The sequence below is a fragment of the Cardiocondyla obscurior genome, linkage group LG29, assembly GCF_019399895.1.
Source record: "Cardiocondyla obscurior isolate alpha-2009 linkage group LG29, Cobs3.1, whole genome shotgun sequence".
NCBI classification, from domain to species: Eukaryota; Metazoa; Arthropoda; class Insecta; order Hymenoptera; family Formicidae; genus Cardiocondyla; species Cardiocondyla obscurior.
Genome location: NC_091892.1, coordinates 730,271 through 751,881, shown reverse-complemented (window position 1 = coordinate 751,881; position 21,611 = coordinate 730,271). Strand labels below are relative to the sequence as shown.

At 43.2% G+C, this 21,611-nt stretch overlaps 1 protein-coding gene and 1 long non-coding RNA gene across 5 annotated transcripts in view; one reads left to right on the top strand and one right to left on the bottom strand.

Annotated features, from left to right (window-relative positions):
* Positions 1–21,611, top strand: part of LOC139112532 (uncharacterized) — a 137,659-nt gene that overhangs the window by 86,800 nt on the left and 29,248 nt on the right. The gene's annotated exons all lie outside the window — the stretch shown is intronic.
* The window catches only part of LOC139112544 (uncharacterized), an 89,022-nt gene continuing 87,464 nt past the window's right edge, over positions 20,054–21,611 (bottom strand). Inside the window, exons 4-5 of one of the 2 annotated variants that reach the window (XR_011547400.1) lie at positions 20,918–21,013; positions 20,054–20,819 (exon numbers count right to left, since the gene is read on the bottom strand). This is a non-coding gene — a long non-coding RNA (uncharacterized lncRNA). Of the gene's footprint in view, positions 21,014–21,611 lie in introns of both variants that reach the window. The other variant, XR_011547399.1, reaches the window with a different exon arrangement.

Genomic DNA, 21,611 nt, shown 5'->3' with positions numbered 1-21,611 from the left:
TGTTTAATTGTTAATTAAATCACTGGGGATGTGTCTCGTTTAAGTATCAATCATCGATTCTCATCTGGAGGATCGACGTATTGACGCGTAAATTGTTGCACAGCCGCGGATCATGTCTGCTCATTTTCAATATTGCCCGAGGTGCATGATGGCGCCAGCATACTCGAAAATTGTTTCAGATCTCGCTTATTGCGCCCTGTACCGACCCTTAACCCTTAAATCTCGACGTATCAAAATCTAATTGGGGGTTTGGCGGGATCGCCCGCAGAACCGAGCAGCCGGAGCCTCTCAACCGCGCGCGAGGCATATGAATTTTACGTCAGGATGCATCAGACTTGCAGCACGCCCATTCGCCTTTATTGCTGGGCGTTGCGACTGCATAAAGCATGCAAATTTCTCTGCATTTACCGACTTTCGTTAGCGACAATAACGCGAAGAAATATCGGCGGCGGCGTCATCGATAGCCTCCGTTCACTTTGCACAGGGTGTACTTTAAACGTGGCGCTAATACTTTGCGTGTCAAACTTGGCGAGAATTTCTCGTTACAAAAGAATTAAAAGTAGTCATTTTTTTTTTTCTTGAAAAAATGTGTATTTAAAAAATATGTTTCAAGAATCTCGTCCATCGCTTTAAATAAACTTTTATTTATTTAAATGTATATATTTCACATTTAAATAATATAACGTTTGTCGAAAAAGTAAAAAGTTATTAGAACGATAAAGAATTTTTTTAAGGAATGTAAGATTGAAATTTTATAAAGAAGATTTATCGGATTTTTCAACATCAAGTTTTTTCGGTGTACTGTATATGTTCCTCGCACCGCCGTACAGACGACACTGAAAATTACGAGCCGGGAGTTAATGATCTTGTTAGTCATGATGTTTAATATAACCTGCTTTACGAGCAATATATCTCGACCATGTTAGTTATTCACAGCTTTTTGCGTCATATTACGCGTGATTTGTAAAATTAATTGGACGTGCGTCGCAATATAGTAAGAGCATTTATTTCGGTATGTTATTATTTTATTAATTATTTTGCCTTGAGAGGTACGAACGGCAGTCGTCAAATTTTCGCGAGTCAGAAATAATGACGCTGCCTTTCCACGTGGAAAATAGATAAGAACAAACTCTCAGCAGATTTTATATAATAGCGCGCGTAATTATTATTTTGTGGCCGCGTGCGTTGAATTTTTCCCATTTAAACCCGGTCGTCCCTGGGTGGTCGAGGACCTCTAAAGGCTCGTTTTATGTACAGGCTGGCAACGTAGGTGAGAACCATGAAACGAATGTGTCTGATTGAAGTGACGTTTCTTGCGCGAACTCTCACGCTTGAATAACTGTGTACACTGAATGTGTACACCGATGGATATTTTTTGCCGAGCACATTTTTTCAACATTCTTATGTGACGTAATATATTATAAAAAAAAATTTTTTTAAACATGAAAAATCTAATTTTAAACATAATTAATCATTATAACGTATTACTTTGTTTTAATTATTAAAAAAATTAATTTTGTTATAATCTTATAATTTATTTGCGTTTAATATTAATCTTTAATATTCGCTCGATATCAATGTAAATTCTAAACACGACAAACGTCCCGTGTGGCTCTTTAATTTCTCGTTATCTCCGCGTGTTACCGGATCCGGGTATTACGAAGATGTTACGCAAATATTGCACAAAGGATGCACGGCGGTCATTAATGCAGCGACAAAGCGCCGCGCCTTTCCCGGCGGTTACTCGCGCATTCCACGAGAAGGAGAGGTGCTCCATTATTATTCCGTTCGTAGGAAAGAGAGAATCGCAAGCAGCCACACGCGGCGATTTTTCAGACAACGTGTTTATCGGCCTATTAGTTCCGAGTACACGCGGATTCGCTTTCGCGGCTTCTCGACGAGCGCATCTCGAGGACGTGTAAAACGACGACGACGACAACGACGACGAGGTTGAGTTCGAGGATAACGTCATTGTTATTAGCGTGAAAGTTCGGTCTTTAATCGTAACACGTCGCTGAATGCTTTCGAAAAAGGTGTTTAGGACTGAACTATCGCGTCGCATTTATCATGCGGATGATTACGAGGCGAGCAAAAGGCCAAACGTTTAGAAAGTCCGACGAGCGGAGTGTCTTATCGCGAGAGTTTCTTAAACATCAGTCATTCGCAAAACTTGCTTCGTCATAAGCACTTTTAGCTTTGTTCAAATAACCACGGATTCGCCGGGCTTAAAAAAGAAAAAAAAAACAAAGAACTACCTTGTCTGATATATTTCGTACGTTTCTCTGCGATTTATTTTATTTTATTTTATTTTTTTACGGGTCTTGTTTTAGATGATAATTATCAAAGTACAAATTACACAGTCTTTATTCCTCAGAGACGAGGAATGTACCTCGAGTCCCGTCAGACTCGACGATTAGAGCGATAACGAGGAAAACCGCCTGCGAGATTTTTCTCCCGGTCAAGAATCTCGAACGAAGTCGCTCCTGCTGAAGTACGTTCCGTCAACCGGACGGTTGTTCTGGTCCGTGAAAAAGATTCAATGACGCGCGAAACACCGGTACGACAACTAGTTCTCGGGATCGCGGGAAGAAGAAAACGCGTGGACGAGCGAAGCGTGAACGACGAAGGCACGAGAAAGAGGGAGAGAAAAGGAAAATTCCTTTCGCGTGGCGGGTACACACGTGAATGCACTTGTCGGTCGCGCGCGCGTAAGTGTAAGAGCGCACGGGTGAACCTGTTGCATCTCGGGCGTGTGCGTATAGCTATGCCGCAGAATGCGCCTCGGCTTACGTGCCGTCGCTCGATGCACATATGTTCCCGGACGTACGACCGATCGACCGCTCGCAGTCCGTCGGCGATTCCTTACTCGGTGTCGGTAGATACCGACCGAAGTGGATTTCTTCAAGGTACAATTCAACATCGGAGGCGTTCGCATTGCTGGAATTTGCATGATTAGTAAGAGATGCATCAGATTGTTGACGGAGGATGCACCTGGCATCTGCGTGCCGCTGCACACGCGAATGCATCATCAAGCGACGTACGAAGAGTCCCGATTCTCGCAACCGCCGCGAGCGGTTTTCTCAGGGGGAGACGTAAATTTGCGGAATAAATTTACATTTTTTTAAATTTTCTCTCGTAGGATTGAAAATAATTTTGGTATTAAGATTGAAAGCCTATCTGTAAGAGGATAATTCGTGCCTATTTCGTAATTCTTAAAATATTCCTAAGTACAACGATGTAATCTTGAAGACTGATAAAAACTTTGCCGGGTCGAATGGCTCTGTCGTGGCTGTCACGCTCGTTTCCATATAATCGCGTCAATTACGCGACACAATTTCCTGTCGGGACAAAGAAGACCGAGGGTAACGAGGCGGTGCATTAGATAACGCATGCATTATGCACGCGGTGAGCAAAACCGATCGCGAGAACCTCGACGGGCTGTCAAAGGCCGTTGGAAAAGACGTATAGACAATTCGCAATACACGTTCAAGTAAAAAAAAAATTTTTTTTTAAAGAAAAAGAAGGGAGAATCCAGATCAGGGCCTTATTATCATTCTGATCAGATTGCTCCTGGTAATAAAAAAAAAACTTTAGTTTAGCGTAATGGCCCCGAGCATACATAGATCATAAATTCATGATGCGCGCATTTCTCGCGGTACATTAAGTAGCAACGGTCAGTACTTGATCCGCCGATCCCGTGGGAGAATACGCCGATCGCGTTTCCTCGGTCGCAAAACCGTTGTCTTTAACATACTAACACGGTTTCACGATTTCTTTCTCGGCGTGGCGCGAGACGATGACGACGCGGACGATACGTGATTACGCCCGCGGATCCTCGAGCTCTAATTAAAGTATCTTTTTCTGTTGCAGGTACGTTGACCAGATGTTCCTACGTGCGCCACCGAGAGCGTGAGAAGATCGCGAATCGCCGGAAATGCGGTACGTTGCATTCGCCTTTACTTTGTGCCAAGACGTTCTTCGAGCACCTCGAGCGAACGCACTCGAATCAATAATTTATTGAGCTAATTTATATAAAATATTTATTGAGCTAATTCTGGGATTAAACAAACCCGTCAAACTTTTATTTTTTTTTTTTTTTTTTTAATTTAAAGTTTATCGTAATTTCGACCTTGACAAGGTTTGTAGCTACAAAGAATCCTTTCAAAATGCATGATGTAGCATTATTCCGCAGCTTTTTGTATTGCGCGAGCACGTTTCTTTTAAAAATTCTACACCAATCGTTGAGTTTAATTGATCCTTTTTGCATCCATTAAGTATAATTGCTCTCGTCACGCTGCTTTTGATCTTATTACCTTTCCTTCTTGTAAGTGAATTATCTAAATCAATCTTTTCGACTGTGAAATTTTTTCTCGTTACATTATTATTAAAAAAACAAATTTCGTGACGACGGAAGTTTACATCAGTTACATAAAAAAAAGAAAAAAGACTGGATAGTGTTTTTGCAATTCTGACGATCAATCACGCGCAAACTTTTTGTCACACAAATTAGCATATAAACGTGACATATTTTACTTGTTCAGCGATAGTTTCCAACGTATCCGTGTATACGCTTACGTCAAAAAAAAAAAAAAAAATTATTACAATCTCAAGTCTTGATCGTAATCTACAATATTTAAACGCAGCAGCGGGTATTATTTTAAATTATTATTGTCTCAGCCGGTCAATTTTGTTCCGATGACGCGGGTGAAAATACAACAGCCTTGGGTTTTCGACAATTTCATGGCTGTCGCGACGTCATCCGTAACTGAAATTATCTCGTTACTTCATTAGGCAACGATTCCGAACGATACCTGAGCCGACGTTTATAATTAAGCGTCTTGCAATTTCGAATGTCGCAAAGGGAGATCGTTTTCCATCCGTTTACTCGTGCGGATAGACATTATCCTCTTCCTTTAATCGCCCGGGTCGATTCTTAATGACGAAGGACTTTCGTCGACACCCCCCTAGGTAGGCCGTCTCGTGAAGTAACCGATCGATCGCCTGGGAAATTGCGCTATCATTCGCGATGACGACAGACTCTTGTAACAACGATCCTCTCTTTCCATCTCGTTAAACATATTAGGCCCGTAGATCTTTACATTAGACGAGCGAGCGTGAGACGAGGCCAATTTGCCGACGTTATTGAGAAAATTGTACTGTCATTGACTTCAAAATTGAAATGCCGCGGAAGACGGCGATTAAACCTCCCATAACTTTCGTTTGATGTTTCGCAGCGGCGGTAGAGATAGAAACAAAAATGCGAAATCGACGTCGCGATTTACGCGAAGACGCCGATATCAATCGTCGAAGCGCGCGATCGAGGTGTATCTCGCACGATCACTATAATAATCGCGCGGCTTGCGCAACGAAAGAAATTCACGTTCCGAATAGTGTTGACAATTATTGTGTCCCGTAAATTTCACCGGGTATTATCTTACCGCTCGTTGAGTTACGCCGGTAACACGCAATTTCCTTGACCATTAAAACTACTCCGCGACTTTCACCGGATTGCCGTCATTGCGCGCTCCGCGATAATGCGTTGTCGCACTACGGATGCGCGTCGTGTTCGTATCTGCATTTGATTTCTGCGTACGATTGCCACATGTAATCCTATATTGCGCCTCGGCAACGCACGTCGGAACTGAACTTTCTTCCGCGTAAGATATCACGCGTCTATTCACGACAGAATTCGTACGTAACACACGTCGCACGTGAACGCCACGCGTCCGATGGTGCGATGCGTACGTAACGTACGAATTATATTTCGTCGGCTGTTTAAAAGCGATGAGAAGAAATAATTAAATAATTGTTATCTTATTTTTGTTCTAAACGTGTGGATTTTCATTTTTCTTACACCTTGCGTGCTATCGAATAACGAACGGGCGGGCTCGCGAATTTTTTTATCAACGTAACCATGCGGATACACGGCGCGTAGTGACGTGCGCGATAAAAGCGGTACCAATTGGAGCCAGCGGGCCGGAAAGAGTCGCGGCGAATGCGCCCGGTGCACTTCGATGAACAATTCGCATCGGAGGCCTCTCGCCTCTCGTGTGCTGCGTGCAGCTTGCGCGATCGTGAGTCGTGCATCGACAAATCGAGCCCGACTTTCGCACGACCCGCATACACACCCCAGCGCTCTCCCCGCGGTCGTGTCGCGGCTCTTCGCCAGACTTCTCGTGACTTACCGGTACCCTCATGGTGCGCCGTGCCACGGCAGCGTCCGGCGAGCCGCGGCTACGAGATCGCTTAGACACGGCGGACGGGAATCTCTCGGAAAAATCGGCGATAAATGCGGATGCGCGCGGCCGACAAGAAGGAGAGGTAACACGTAAACGCAATATACCTCCGTCCAAGTACAGCGAGAGACGAGCCGCTGCGGGCGCCTGGTCAATGCACTTACGACGTGCACAAGCGTATATACGTGATCACGACGCGAAGAAATAAAAATGAAGGCACGGCACGATTGTCCGGGCTGTATTAATTATTGACGACAAATTTTTTTTTTTTTATCCTTTATTCTTTCCGTGATTCGGCGCGAGGAGAAAAATTATCAAACGCGATATAAACAAGCGCCGCGAAGTATAACGAGAGAGTATAAATCAATCGGCGGATCCGAATGGCTGGTAATTATTCATCGTAATTGATGATATCTCCGAATTCTTGGGGTACACGTTTCTCATCGAGCGCGCAAGCTGCTCGCGGATAATAATGATCACGGTATGAATTTCAATCGCAATCTCGCTTATTTCGATACACCCGACGATCCGACATCGTCGTTTATTGTTGCGTCACTGGCGCGTTCATCGATTACGACGAGATCCGATCAGCATGCTGTCTTATCAGCATTCCGGTTTATTCGCGGATTGATCGCCAATTAGTGGTAATTTTTTGCGCGGTAACGCATCATTATAATATTAATCCGTAAAATTTCTTAGGCTTTTTTTTTAGCGAGTTCTTTTTTTTTTTTATATATGACGAGGAAGTTTTCGAAGGTGCGTGCGTTTTTTTGCCCTACCTTCGCGCGTTTCTACGCCTCAGATTTTAACCAAGCGTGTTTAAGGCATGAGCGCTTCATCCTGCAGGAACGCAATGAATAAATGTAAATTCAACCCTGTAATAATTGCTTTACGGGAGTATAGCCCACCGCTGTAATCACTTTAATAGCCCCTTTTGCCATGGCGACGAGCCGGGATACCTTTCTAGTCGCGGTGCGACGAGCGTCGTTGCATTAATGATGCGTTTTACGAGAACGCGGGAGAAACGCTACGCCGTCGAAAAGGCAAGGGAAGCCCGCTCAATTTAATCGACCGGCTGCAAACGTGTTTAGATATCGATAATAAATTATTTCCGCCAAATTACTTGCAATTAACACCAGAGAAGCGAAGTTTTTCAAGTGAAATAAAATGTAATAACATAAGACGCGCGTATTTTTTACATGCGTTTGTTAAATTATAATTGTCGCATTTGTTCTTTTTTCTTTTTTTATCTTAATTATATTTTGCCGCAGAAAGAATATAATTGTTTAACTGAGGATAATATTAATACAAACAAATTCTGCGATGTCAGCGAGGTAGATAAAATCTGCAGGCAATTACGTGTGTTTAATCGCGCGCGATGCCGAGGCAAATTACGCGGTACCTTTTTATTCAAAGATGTCGAGAGTTATTCGTCACACGTGTTGAATCTTCGAGCTATCTTTTACCGGTGAAGAGACGGCGCGTCCTTGCGCAGGGACTTGAAGCTCTGGCTTCAATTAAAATTAAATACGCGCCGGGTTTCTTGTTAACAGCTCGTGGCACTTTTATTATCAAAGTCTCAACCTAACGTTGTCCATTTTCAGCAATAATTCGCTCAGCGCACGTCGCACTTTCGTTACGCGTTCCTCGTAGATTCGCGTGAAGATTGAAAATACGAAAAATATCACCCGTGGACTTTCGATTTCGCGCCTTCGGTACATACATGCAAATTCTGCCAGTGTAAAATTGCGATTTATCGATCGCGCGCGAGAGCGGCTATTACGTCTTGACGTTAAAAGTAATGTAAAATTTTCATACTAACATATTTAATTTAACTCTTACTTTTTTTCTCCATTAAAATACATTTTGTATTAAAATAGTATTTACCTGGTTATTTTTGCGAGTATTTATTACGCGATAAAATCATACGTGTGAATACATGTCGCACAGGTATAAAAAAAAATTTTTTTTAACGCGTCATTCAACAAACATCTATTTGTGCGTATCGCCGTGTCAATCCGACGATGGCCAAAGTGGCGGCAATGAACCCCGAAAGAGGGTCCCGCCGAATCTCGTCATTTATCGCGACGCATTAACTTCGGCGTCGGCTGACGACGATGACGCGGGGAAGCCATTCGTCTCAGCCGATGTACTTACGGCGAATCTTAAATTATCCAACCGGGATAAGAAGAAGACGAAGAGGCGGACGTGGAGGAAGAAGAAGAACTCGCGTCCTTGCGCGGGCTCTGCTGCGGAATTGCCGCGCAACCGGGCTCCAATTAAAATAAACGCGTTCACCGCTTTTCTTGTCACCGGGCTCCGAGCGGCGACCGGGTCGAAGCTACCGCGTCGTCGGACGTGCTCCACCGGCAGAACGGCCAGAGCGTTCTCCAGCTTCGCCGTCGACCATCCTTTTCCTCTCGGTTCGTTTACTCGCGCGAGTCATCTTCCCCGCGTCCGTAAGATGCTCCGCTCGCACGCGAGTCATTCTCTTCGGCGTTGTTCTCCTTGGGTCATTCTTCTTCTCGTTGTTCTCCTTGAATCAGATTCCTCTTCTTCTTCGTTGGATCTCTTCGCCCGCTCTCGGACCGTTTCCCGCGTTCTACTATCCATTCTTTATTGTCCAAGATGCGATAGAGATAACGATAAAAAAAATCTTCTGAATCACGGCTAGTGCGACGAGCGATTTATTGCTTACTTTATTACTGTTAGATTATACGACATTAAAATTAAGAATATTATTGTGGCGAATTTTTCTGCCGGAAGATTAGAGTAGCGTAGGTATCAAAGCGTGGTCTAAAGAGATTAGTCTGTTCCTAATCGCGCTCTTTTTTTTTTTCTCTTTTTTTTAGTCGGAAGGCTAAAGACGAAATCGCCTGCGTCTTTTAAATTAGTCACGGGGGATCAGCTGAGTTCTGCGGTCGTTTGTGATCGCGAATGGCCGCAATTTCCGAGAGGTTGCCTCCATCAAGCAAAAAGCTTAAAAGACTCGGCCGCGTGTCGTATGTGCGTCGTGTGCACGTTGTATAGCTCGAGCGCAACGTCAGAAGTCAATGCCAGGAGTGTCATTAACCTTCTTCGCTGCAACATATGGCATATATCCTGACGAGTAAGCGCACCGAAGAGACGTCGGTCGCGACGTCTGAAGTCGACGACGAAAAATGTTTAACGTTCAAGATGCAGTTGTAATTACCGCGTGCAAAAATAAACACCGGCCGCGCGTAAATTTTAATTCGGAGCGATCTCCTCTCGAGATAATTACTCGATCGGCGGCAAATATAATCGCGTTCGTCTTTTTACGAAGAAATATCGACGCTTCTCCGATGACGAAATTATCTTCGCGGAATTGATTCGGCTTCGGTATTTCGTGCGCGTGTGAGCACTACGTTGCTGCAACCCGTCTACATGGGAAGGAACGGCATGCGCGGAATACTGACGAACGGCCGGGACGGAATAATCGGCCGCGGATTCTGGGCTCCTCTCGCGACTGTTCGTACATAAATACCACGTCGTTATCTCGGCTGGTTGCGGCACACGATGACGATGCGCTCGGGATAGCGAATGGCCGGCACGTTGCACCTGATGACCGGCCGTCGAGTCAGGTGGCCCCGCAAAGTATCATTTAAATATACATGAAGCCGAGGCACGGGATCTTTCCGACAGCGGGACGCGAATTCGAACGTGTCGCGTCGATTACGAAATATGCAACTTCTCCGCGTGCCGAATCCTTCTTTTGATAATTATTTGATCCAGAAAATTTTGTATATTCCCCAAATAATTTTTTTGCGAAAGTAAATACGTGAGAATAAAAGCAGATAACAATATAAAATACACTTAAAAAAATTCTACTGAAATTTTGAGATTATTTTCGCAGCTGCAGTTTGTACGCAAGCACTTCTCACGATTATTACTCTGTTCGCTCAGTCCGCTGTTTTTCAGCCAAACTGCAATTTCGACGAAAAGTACACCCTTCGAAAATATCGCGTGAAGCATCGCGTAATGCATCGGGTTGTTGCACCTGTGACGTGTCTCGAAATAAGTAGAGATATATACGCCGTAAACGTTTCGTTTCTTTAGAACTCGGCTGTTTCTATCATAGACACGTATTAGCAGCCGGTAAATTCTGCGCGTGTTATACGTAGCCCGAGGTAAAACGTGATTCAGCTAGAAATTAATTCATACGCTTTTAAAACTTTAATGGCAAAGTGAGAAACGCGATATTTCTTTCGACACATGTCCAATACATAATACACATTGCTAAAAGCGACAGTTCTATAAGTATCTTTTTACGATCTATGATTAATACAGTTGTTGAAGCTCACATATCACTTTTATCGTGTCATAAATTAAGAAGAGTTATGAATCGAGATAAATTAGAAAAAGAAAAAAAAAGAACAAGATTTATTGCGTGCATATTGAGACTCGATGAATCTGGAAGCTGTACGTTTAAGCGTAATTAAGTCAAACTCTTTGCTATGGGAACTCTCGGCTATTTGGAAAGCCGTGTCGGTCGCAGATACTTCGCGGGAGACTAATTTTAGTCGCGTGAAAAAAACGTTTTCCGCGTCAATCATATTACACGCGCTCGTGACGCCACGTCTAACTATGCACTCGAGTGCATCGTCTTGCGGCGCAGCCTTGAACGATCAAACGAAGGCCAAGGTATACATAGCGTCGGGGCGCTAAAAAAACGCCCGCGCGGTAGGCTCGGTTCACCGGCCGCGATAATTAGTAGCTCGTTGATTTTTCCAGAGAGACATAACTCATCGTCCGTCAACGTGGGCTACCCGCTGCGGCTCCGTAGAGAAGGAGAGATAAAGCGGAGGAATATGCTCAACGTGAGCGCGGGGAAGCTCCGTCATTTTCTGCGCGATTTCCCAAACAAATTACACGGTGCATGCTAGACTCCGTCGTCTAACTTAGAACCTGCAATTTATCTCGGAGATCTACGCGTCTTCGTTCCGCGGCGGAGATAGGGCGGCGCGCCATTATTATCTACCGTCGTGAGGCCATTTTCTTGGGAAGGGAATTCGCGCGTGCAAACGCAGTTTTGCCTGGAAAATTTCTTTCCTTCTGTTACCTAACTTATAGCTTTCTGTCGAGGAAATTGTAGGCGTAAAAGAGATCGACTGAGAAGTTCTCACGCGAAAGAGAAACGTACGAGGTAAAGCTGGAGGAAAGACATATCGTCTGTAGAAAAATCTTGAAACTACTATGCATGTACAAGTTCGATTGCTGAAGTTTTTCTTTCTCGCTTGTGATAAGAGCATTTATTATTGAGATATGATTCAAAGTCGAAGGAAAAAACTGATGCGTATGGATGCAATTTTTTTTTATCCTGAATAATACATTCGAGTGCTCGATGGAAAACAAGAACAAAGTTCGCCGGCAAAAAGTCTTGATTACTTAACTTCTTAATTTTCGCAGTCAGGTTATCGTATAATACTTTGATGCTGATATCTGCCGCACGTGCGTCTACCTACGCGTCTACGCATCTTGAAGTGTAATTTGCATAATTACACGCGCACGTGGGTAGAAGTATGTAAACGACGTAACAATTTTCAAAAGCTTTAAGAGCCGCCGCTTGCTTTTTATTGAAAAAAAAAAAAAGAAAAAGGGAGAGGGAAGAAGCTCATTACGTCGTCTTGAAAAAAGAAAATATCGCGTGAGGATTTCTGTTGGAATCGAGCCGCAATCCCGCAGGGGTGACTGATCTGTACAGTCATTTGGATACACTGCGAACATTCGCATGCACTTATTCGCATATACGTCTATATACTTTTATAAATGACAGCGGAATCAACGTTTTAAAAAGTGCCTTAGCAGGGATAGCGTAATCGAGATGCAACTTAATTCAAGGATTAACAGAAGTAAGAATAATTACATTTACGTATGCACGATGCAAATGTAGCAATGAGGTAAAACAAGAATTAATACCCATTTTTTATTACGTTCTTATTACGTTTCTTTTTAATTTAAAGGACCCGAGTCACGAGAGGGACTCGAATAAAAGCTCGATTGCTTAAAGAAGGAGCTAGGAGTAGCGGTCGTACGTTTCTCGGCTGACGCGCGTGATTGTAATGAGCTACATATGCGTACGCGTGTGATTAAGAGCCGTGATTAAGGCAATACCGAATTACTAGAAACTTATATCGCGAGCGGTTCTTATTATTTACGCTTACCTTCGCCGCGCTCCCTTATGGATATCTCGCAGCGAAACGCAGCTGCGCGCGGACGCATTAATGCAGATACGTCATGCGGCGCGGGAAGTGATCATCAAGGCATACCGGGCGTCTAGAGGAGCGCATTCTCCACAGGTAGCTACGTTGACAGACGGTACGTTACATTGCAATGAAAAAATCGGACTTAACTGTCCAATCCCAACGTCAACGAGCCGCTTGATGATTAAATCCTTGAGAGTTTACTTTGGTTGCGAAATCGCAACGCCGCCGTCGCGTTAATTCAAGGTTTGCAAGAAAAAAAATTAAAAAAAAAAGAAAAATAATAACGCGGTATAATTTAATATTTAATATTATTTATTACATATTTTAATTTACGTTTATTTATTACGTTTATACTTATTAGATATGTATAATTAAATAGAATTTTTTTTTCTTTCTGCTGCCAAAATGATGATATTGTTCCGCAAGGATATCGAGCGATTACGTGCCGCCGACCTCTTCGGGCAAATTGCGGCAGACGTATATCGCAGCAATTGCATCTTACTACAGAATGCACCGGATAGCGCATCCCGAGCGGACGCGAATACCTCTCGTTACCCAACGCCGACGTTCGTACCTACACGCGCGTATCGTCTCGTAACTCGGCTGTTCATTTTTATTATTTGCCGTTTTACGGCAGGAAGTCATTACCGCATGTAGATTCGCGGTGTGCCGAAGGCCGAAGGGCAATCGCGGAGGGATGTTCGTTAAAAACGAGCTGTGCACGGGCTCCCTCGTATGCCTCGAACGACGAGGCAAGGATGTACGTACGCGCGTTTGATACGGTTGTACCCGGAACGAATTCGGTTTCCTCGTTAAATGCAAACGTCACGTTTTAGAGGCGTTACGTAATAAGGCAAGGGTGTTGTACCGCGACCTACCCTCTAATTCTATCGCTATTACAAGGCTCATGTGCATGCGCAAGCACATTCAGTCTTTTTCTTTTTTTAATTTAGCTGTACTTTTAGCTTGCTCATTACACACAGATAAGTAATCTTATATAACGGTGAAATTTAATTAATAACTCGAGGAAATAATAATTTATCGTGAATATTTATTCAATGCGTACCTGATGGTTATTGCAATTTTATGTGATAATATAAAGCTTGCCGCTAAAAAAAAAAAAAGGGAACTACCGATAGAAATAAAATAGCGGACGTTGACGTTAGTTACTCTTTCGCTTCGTATAAGTGCATTTGAGAATCACGCTCATTTATCATCTTGGTCGGTCGAAGGGTGGTTACAGCGGGGAAAGAGAAATAGGAAGATTGACGTACAATGCTCGCGGAGATGATTCAGAACGGGTAATCCTTGGTGAATTTTTTTCCCCGGTCATTTTCTGCGCGTGATTCAGTTCCAGCCGACGCGCATTATGCATCAAGCGGTGCAAGGACCTGTGCGAGAATCCAAGGCTATTCGCGCCCGATCTGAGTAACGAATCGTGACGGTGACATAGATATCAATATTCCGGAAAGTATAAATCCTGGGTCGATACGGTTAATTAAAAGAAAAAAAAAAAAAATTATTACTGGCCTTAACCTAAATAATCTCGAAAATTGAGGAAACGATTAAAATAAGACAGAGCTCGGAGTTGTTTAAACGACAGCCAATTTCGAACAGGATCTTACGTAGATTTATGTGACAAAATTCGATCTCTATCAATCTTTCCGAATACTGTTATATTTTTTTTATTCGATGGTAGCTCGAGCATTACCTAATTAGACAATTTCGGATTCTTTCTGTCCGCGCTCATTGTTCTACGCTCCACGTGGAATGCGAGGGCGAGGTGGTCGCAGAAAGTTCCTTCGCGGGTCCGTGGAATAAATAGTCTGGCGGAAAGAAAAAAAAATGGACGACAACGGCCAACCCGAATACCAAAGGGTACGAATGGCCAGCGGCTTTTCGGTAATCTATTTGATTACGGCGGATCTTCATATCCTTAACCACCTTGCGAGAAACCTCTACTTACTTTCAAGAGAGAGAGAGAGAGAGAGAGAGAGAGAGAGAGAGAGAGAAAGAAAGAGAGAGAGAGAAAAAAAACTGAACCCGCGGGATTGTGTTCGCAAATTCTTTTTCCAATACACTAAGAGTCCTGCATTGCCTACCGTCTCCCTTCGTTTCGAGACATAAATTCTTTAAATCAAGATACTGGAATCCTGACGCTTGAAAAAAGCGACTTCCCAATTCCAACGTAAAATCACGAGAGCAATCTGTATTCCTTTACTTTTACAACTTGTTTTAAAACGGAGGAGTAAAAATACCTCAAATAAGAGTTCGCGACGTTGATTGAGTTAAGCAATTTATCACAAAATTAGAAATGCATTGTATCGGGGTTTTTTTTTTTTTTTCTTTTTAATCATAACGTTATCGCTGTTATATAACTTTGCATTAAGATGGCTACGAACAAAGGAAGGAGCGGCAGTCTGTCCTGTCGAGCGGAAGAACGTAACTTTCGTCATTACTTGTAACTCGAGACTAAGCCTCCGGACGAAGGGTCGTTGTATTCTAGCGACGATCCTTATACGATCGAAGCCGCAAGGCGGCATTGTCTCAACCTTTTTCTTGCCTCTAGAAGAGGAGACTTCTCGCGTACAAGTTATATAATAAAATAGCCGTTCGTGCTCTTTCTTCAGCGTCTGTCGCTGCGCGGTGCATGTCTGCGCGTACACGTGTATTCACGCACACGCGTATCGATGCGAGTCACCGTGTCGGCACGTAAGGTAGGAAGGGTTCTTTAGCACCCTACGTTAGGCTAGGTCTTAAGTCGTTCGGGTCTTTAACCGAGCTGAGGGAATGCCGATCGGAGACAGATCCCGCAACCACACTGGGAGCGACTCGTGTTATTTCAACCGCGGTAATCAAGAGAGAAAAAGAAGGAAAGGGAGGCGAAAATAATGAATGAAGTCGATCACCCGACGCTATTCCCGTTCTGCATTAAGCGTTTTTACGAACAAAACGAATACCCGGCGAAGAAATTAATACTTGAAATTGTCGTATTAATATAATAAATAATTAAAACAAAAAGAAATTTTTTTTTCTTTATATAAATGTATCTGTAATTGCAAAAATTCCAATCTCCTAATCTTAGAAACTTGAACTAGAACTTTGTCGCACGCGGATTCTCGTTGTTACGACATTCGGGGTCGAAGAAATCGGTATCAAAAGAAGCTAATCTTGTTTCTCGCGCCTCGTCTCGCAAGAAGCAATTTCAAAGGAACCGTTCTCGAGGCGGCCGCGAAGGAGACCACTCTTGAATGGCCGAGACTCGTTTCATTGTTTGGTGCGCGTCCGCGATAAAACGGTACAATCGATTATCCGTGCAAGGATAATCGCGTACCTGAAGGTCTTCTCGTACACGGGACGAAACTCGAGGCGTGTCCTTCCCTTGAGAGGATTCTCATTGCACGTTGCGCGCTTTCGTTTTCTCAAAGAACGTCACTCTACCTTTGGCGAGATCGATAAAACGGACGTCCGACAGTGAACTTCTCTCGTTCTGCTTCGATAAGATCGACGAGCAATTTGCGGTATCAGACGTCGTTGCACGTGCACGAATGCGCGCTTTATGCGGTCAAATCGAAAGCGTATATATATATAGACTTTGGTGATCGTACAAGCGATTGTTTAATGGAACAATGAAGATATATGTAATTCTTCAAAGATCAGCGAGAAATCATAATTATTTACAAATTATATTCTATTCAATTTTCATGCTAAACTAAGAGGAATGTTATAACTTCTTTTTTTTTTTTAACGTATAATAATTATTCGTATTATTTTGTACTCTCCGGTTCAGTAATCACGATGTATTTTCTTTGTGTTAGTTAAGAATTCCTCACTGCTCGCACGTAGAACGAGTATCGTTACAGATCGAGCAAGTTACGCAATTTGAGTGCGCGATTAAGGAGTACGCGTGTGAAGATCTCTCGAGATCAGGCGAAGATGAGGCGATACGTCTTCGCTAACCGCAGATTCTGATCACGCTATGATACGACTTGGTCTTATGTTAGAGGCTGCCTCGGTCGTTGAGAGGCAAACGGAGCCGGGGTAGCGCTTGTGTAATCTCCGACGTGCTTCTCTCACGAGGCGAGCGCAGTCGCTGCACGTCTGATTCCTCGGCGACGCTCCTCGAGTGTTATAACCACGGCGAGAAAGGCGGTTTCTTTGTATCGCGTCGGCGTATATTAAAAAAAAAAAAATGTTTCGACAGAAGAATCGAATTGAAAATGTACAAAAATTCATTGAAGCGACAATTAAAATAGCTAGCTGCAAATACTTTTTTTTCGAATTATTCGAGATACGTATGCAACATTTTTCTGCCGTCTTTACATTTCCGCTGCTGACTTTTTAAATGCGATTAGATTCGAGTCACGATTCGCTCCCGGAGGAACGAAGAGAACGGCGCGTGTACTCCGGCTCCAGTATTTCTTCCTTCAGTGTTATTCGCGTTTCTCTCTCCTATTTTCTCTTTCGTTCCCTTCTATTCCGCGCCGTCTTGCGATTCCAGTAGACGGAACTGCTGGTATATGAAGTGAACGAACCGGCGCTTTCCTCAACGGCACCTCTTAACTACCTTCGCGTCTCGAAACCCATGATTTCCCGGTGTCGAAAGTTTATTGCTGTCGACCGTCTCTCCCGACAACGCTGGTTCTCGGACCGCGATGCGTGGAGAGAACCACGCTCTGTGCACTCGTTTCTCGATTCTCAAACGACGCTATAAGTTTAATGGCACTGTTCCCGTATAAAGTTTCAGAGAAAAGGATAGAGTTTCCAATTTAGGGCTTTAGGCGCATCGAGAAAATTTCTCTTTTTTATATACTTGAACGAATTTACGTTTCTCAAAGAAAGTACTAATTTTTTTTTTTTTTTTTTATGTCGGTTGGTCGATGCATTTATTAACAAATAAATACCGATTTTTATTTAGCTCCTTCGGCGGATTTTAAATATTACAATAATTCTTTATACAATTTCTTTTTGTTATACGTGCAACTTGAAAAATATCGACATTCCGTATCTCTCTCGCTTTATACCAACAATGCTGGACCCGTGTGCTCGCGTGTGAGGCAAGGGCTATCGATATATGCCGATCGATTTAATATATCGGCACGGTTGCGCAACGGACGCTGCCGTGCATTCACCCTGAAACTGCACTTGCTCTCTCCGTTCGTGTGAAGAGGTATTGGTCGTGAGCGATGCACGGGGATATTTGCGGCTGATCTCACGATGCGAGATATCACGCCGCGGCAATTGTTTATTCAGGACTTACTTCTCAGAGCCCTTTATATTATTACTAATGCGGCAGACGCGGCTCCCGTCTATCCCGATAATTTGTTCTTCGATTTGCCGCGCGTTCGCAGATTAGAAACGGCGAAAACTTTACAATTACTAAACCTAAATTTTTTTTTCGATCCGTAACTGATCTATGCAAATTATGCGTAACTGACTTGCCTAATTACGTGCTCGGCTAGCCCGGTCACAGCAAAGTGATCACGTAAACGCAGCAACGAACGCGCGTGTCACTTCCGATAAGAACGAAACGGCTTTCGATCTCCTCACCACGTGCTCCGTGCTCCGCTGCCGGAAGGAAGAATGGAAAGGGATATGCAGTCTACGCGCTCGCACCTTCGCTACTTTTCCGGTTACTCTCGTCCCAACGCTCTCTACCCCTCGTCTCTCTCACGCATCAGATCATCGCGTGACGAATATTCGACGCGTATTCTCTCACTTAAATATTCTATTAACGCACTTGTTGTTTTATACGATGCAGAACGCAGTGAAATTTTATTTCAAAGACAGCTCGTTAATTAACGGCCGCTGCAGAGTCTTGAAAAAAGTTTTGTGAAAAATCGAGAGAAGAAATAGAGATAATACGAATCTCTTAAATTAATTGCGCACAAAAGTGTTAGTTTGTTCTTAGCTTTTTATATTTGTGGACAATATATCCTTTTTATTCGAGGTTTACGTGTGTGGGCCGAGCGTGATAAATTGCATTTGTCAATGCAATGAATATCGCGAGGTGTAATGCACGCTATTTGCGAGTAGTTACAATGAAATATATATAATCTTTGCAAATGTGTGTAATTCAAATTTGTATATATTCGCATACGTGTAATTATCTTGGCGGGTAATGACGATAATCGCAGGCATTTAACTTCGGCGCGTCTCCGTCACGGTGACTAATATTCATCTTCCCCCCTGATGCACGGCGCGAATTTTTACATTTCGTCGCGATAACGATTATTTATCTCCGGTATTTATTGCCTTCAAAATAATCATTCGCGCCTCTCGCTTCGGCTCATTTGTACATGTGTCATGCGTTTTATTCGGACACTTCACCATTGCATACGATCTATAGTACATGCACGAGACGAGTATACTTTCACGATGATTTTTATAAAGCGCATTATGTATGCACGTATATATATTAATTAATATTTAAATGTAAAATATTAAACGTTTATGAAAGCATCTTATAAGTTGCTTTTTCCGAGGAGGAATTAAACTTCAAGTGGATCGTAAACAAATTATCGTTGGACAGGTCCTTTCGAGCGCCTCATTTTAATATTGAATGCCTTCTGCCTCGGAGCCGAAATTCAGAAACGAGTTTCATTTATTTGCCGATGTCGCGTATCAATTAACACGCGCCTATTTCTACATAAATAATTACGGTGCATTATCATACGACCATAAAACGGTCGACGAACCCGGCCAGGCTGTATCTGATTTTCTCATAGTTTCAATTTCGAAATTATTGAATAATGCACGGGTAGCTCGTCCCGCGTGAGAGCGTTGTTGACTTTACGGCCCTAGTAAGAGTCGCCGCTAAAGAGAGACGTTTCTTTCCCTTCTTTTCTTTTCTATATCCCTAAGCCGTATTCGATTCCACTCTGAATCCTAATGCCGGTGTCCGCCGCGTGGAAACCGCCTCGGACGTTTTCTAAGACTACTCGAGAAAGACATAGGATCTGTTTGGTCACCACTATCGCGAGGAAGCACTGACCGACGAGGAGAATGCAAACGTGGGCGGTAGTTTACATAGAACTTTGAACCGTTTCGAGTCTCGTTTGCGATGGCTCGCGGTCGGCCGAGGGTAGTAATTCAAATCGACAGTAGCATCTATTTGGTTAAGGGGACTTCTCTCTACCAAGATACGGATCAGTGATTTATAACTGGCTGCCGGAATGCGTGCGGACATACCGATCTTCACCGACATTATCGATATCCATTATTGCATCGGCTTCGACGGGGGCGAATCGATATTCGCGTACATCGCGGCTGGATCTGGTTTCGCCGCTGGCGAGTTTAACCGACTGAATAACTGCATCAGCGAAATTAAAAAGAACGACGAACGACGTGTCTTCGATTTAAGCCGGGGTAATAAATGAATGCTGTTTTAAACGATGGGCCGAAAAGTTCGAAGTATAATCGGAAGACTTTTTTATTAAAATAATAACGGTAACGAGTAATTATAATTTTTTAACATTTGTTAAATTAATTCTGATTTACGAAAAGAATATTAAATCGGAATTGCCGTAAGAGGAAATTATTTTTTTTTTTAACATTTATTCGTCTAAACGTTTTAATTGTTTTTTTTTTTTTTTTTAATAACGATCGATAATGTTATACAACTAGAAGAAATTATGCGCGCGCTATTTTTTAAGAGACCCTAAAAAGAAATTATGCGAAAAAAGAATTATGCGACTTACCAATCTGCACTTCAGCGGAGTTGAAGAATTCTGCCGGTGACTGTAACATAAAGAGGAAAAAATTAATGTAGACATGCTAGTTATGAATTAAGTTTAACAAAAAAAAAAAGAAAAGTTTTTTTAATTTAATTAAAAAAATTGATATTTACCTATAAGTTGCTCCGCCGATGCAGGATGCCCCCCGGGCCTGCTCCTCCTCTCAGATGGGACGTGTCGAGTCATCCTTCCGCGCACTGGTCACTCGCGAACACCCCGACCGTGATTTTAAAATCGCGATACTACTACTTATTTAACACTGTTTATAGCGCGGTGTTACGACACTCCCGTTTGAAAAAAAAAAATCGTATTAAAATATCACTCGCCCGAAGACTTTGCGACATTTCCGTAAAAACGACCGACGAACCGGCTGCGGTTCATATAAATACTTATATCGGCGATAACGGTACTGTAATATCTGCAACAGAAAAAAAATACCAAATGGAAATTAGTGACATTGTATAAATTAAATCAGTTAAGAAAAAAAAATTCTTTATGCGTTTTATTAATTTTATGTAAAGGCAAAGTGATTCTTACCTTCGAGTTGTTGAGTCGATGCCCGATGCCTTTCCGAGGCCTCCTCCTCCTCTCAGGATGTCCGGGATGTAGAGCACACCAAGATCCTGTAACACAAAAATGAATATTAAATTGTAGGAGCGTTCACATTAATATATTTATTGAAAAATTATTATTAGAGAAATAAGAAAAAAAAAATTCTTACCGTGGAGCTGCTCCGTCGATACCCGATGCCTTTTCGAGGCCTCCTCCTCCTCTTAGAATGTCTTGAATGGCACGCGATACTTCAGCTTCTCCTCATCTGAAACAGAAACGAGAACGATTATTAAATGAATATATTTGTCGGTGCGTTTTAACTACGTGCTCGACCTACAGCTAGCGCGCACAAGGTTATGACCGCGTGGTGTTTTTTGCGACGCGACCACTGCTCTACCTCGCCCTCGCCCGCTTTATCCCGGTATGCGTCGCACGACGGAATTTATACGGCTGCGGAATCGAATTGCTCGGATTGCGAAATCGGATTGACCCGAAGAGGGTCCACGACGATCGTTCGATGAGCTAAGACAACCGCCCCGGTGATATGCGTATGATACGTAAACGGGGATCGAACTTACTTTAAAGAGACGGGAACTGTTCGCCCGTATTCTCCGTGTTGAGAGAAGAGTGGAAGATGTGATTCTTGCCGGGATATGTCTCCGTACATGTAATAATTATCACACTTCCGGTGCGACCGCGTGCTCTTTTAATACGTGCTATACCTACAGTCTACCTGTGCCGAATGAGTATGGTGGGGGAAGTCACGTACGTGCGAGCGGTAGGCGGCTCGGACTCACCGCTAGCCGCCTACCGCTCGCTCCTCCACCACCTATCTCCCTACTTACCCCCGCGCTCCCCTCGTA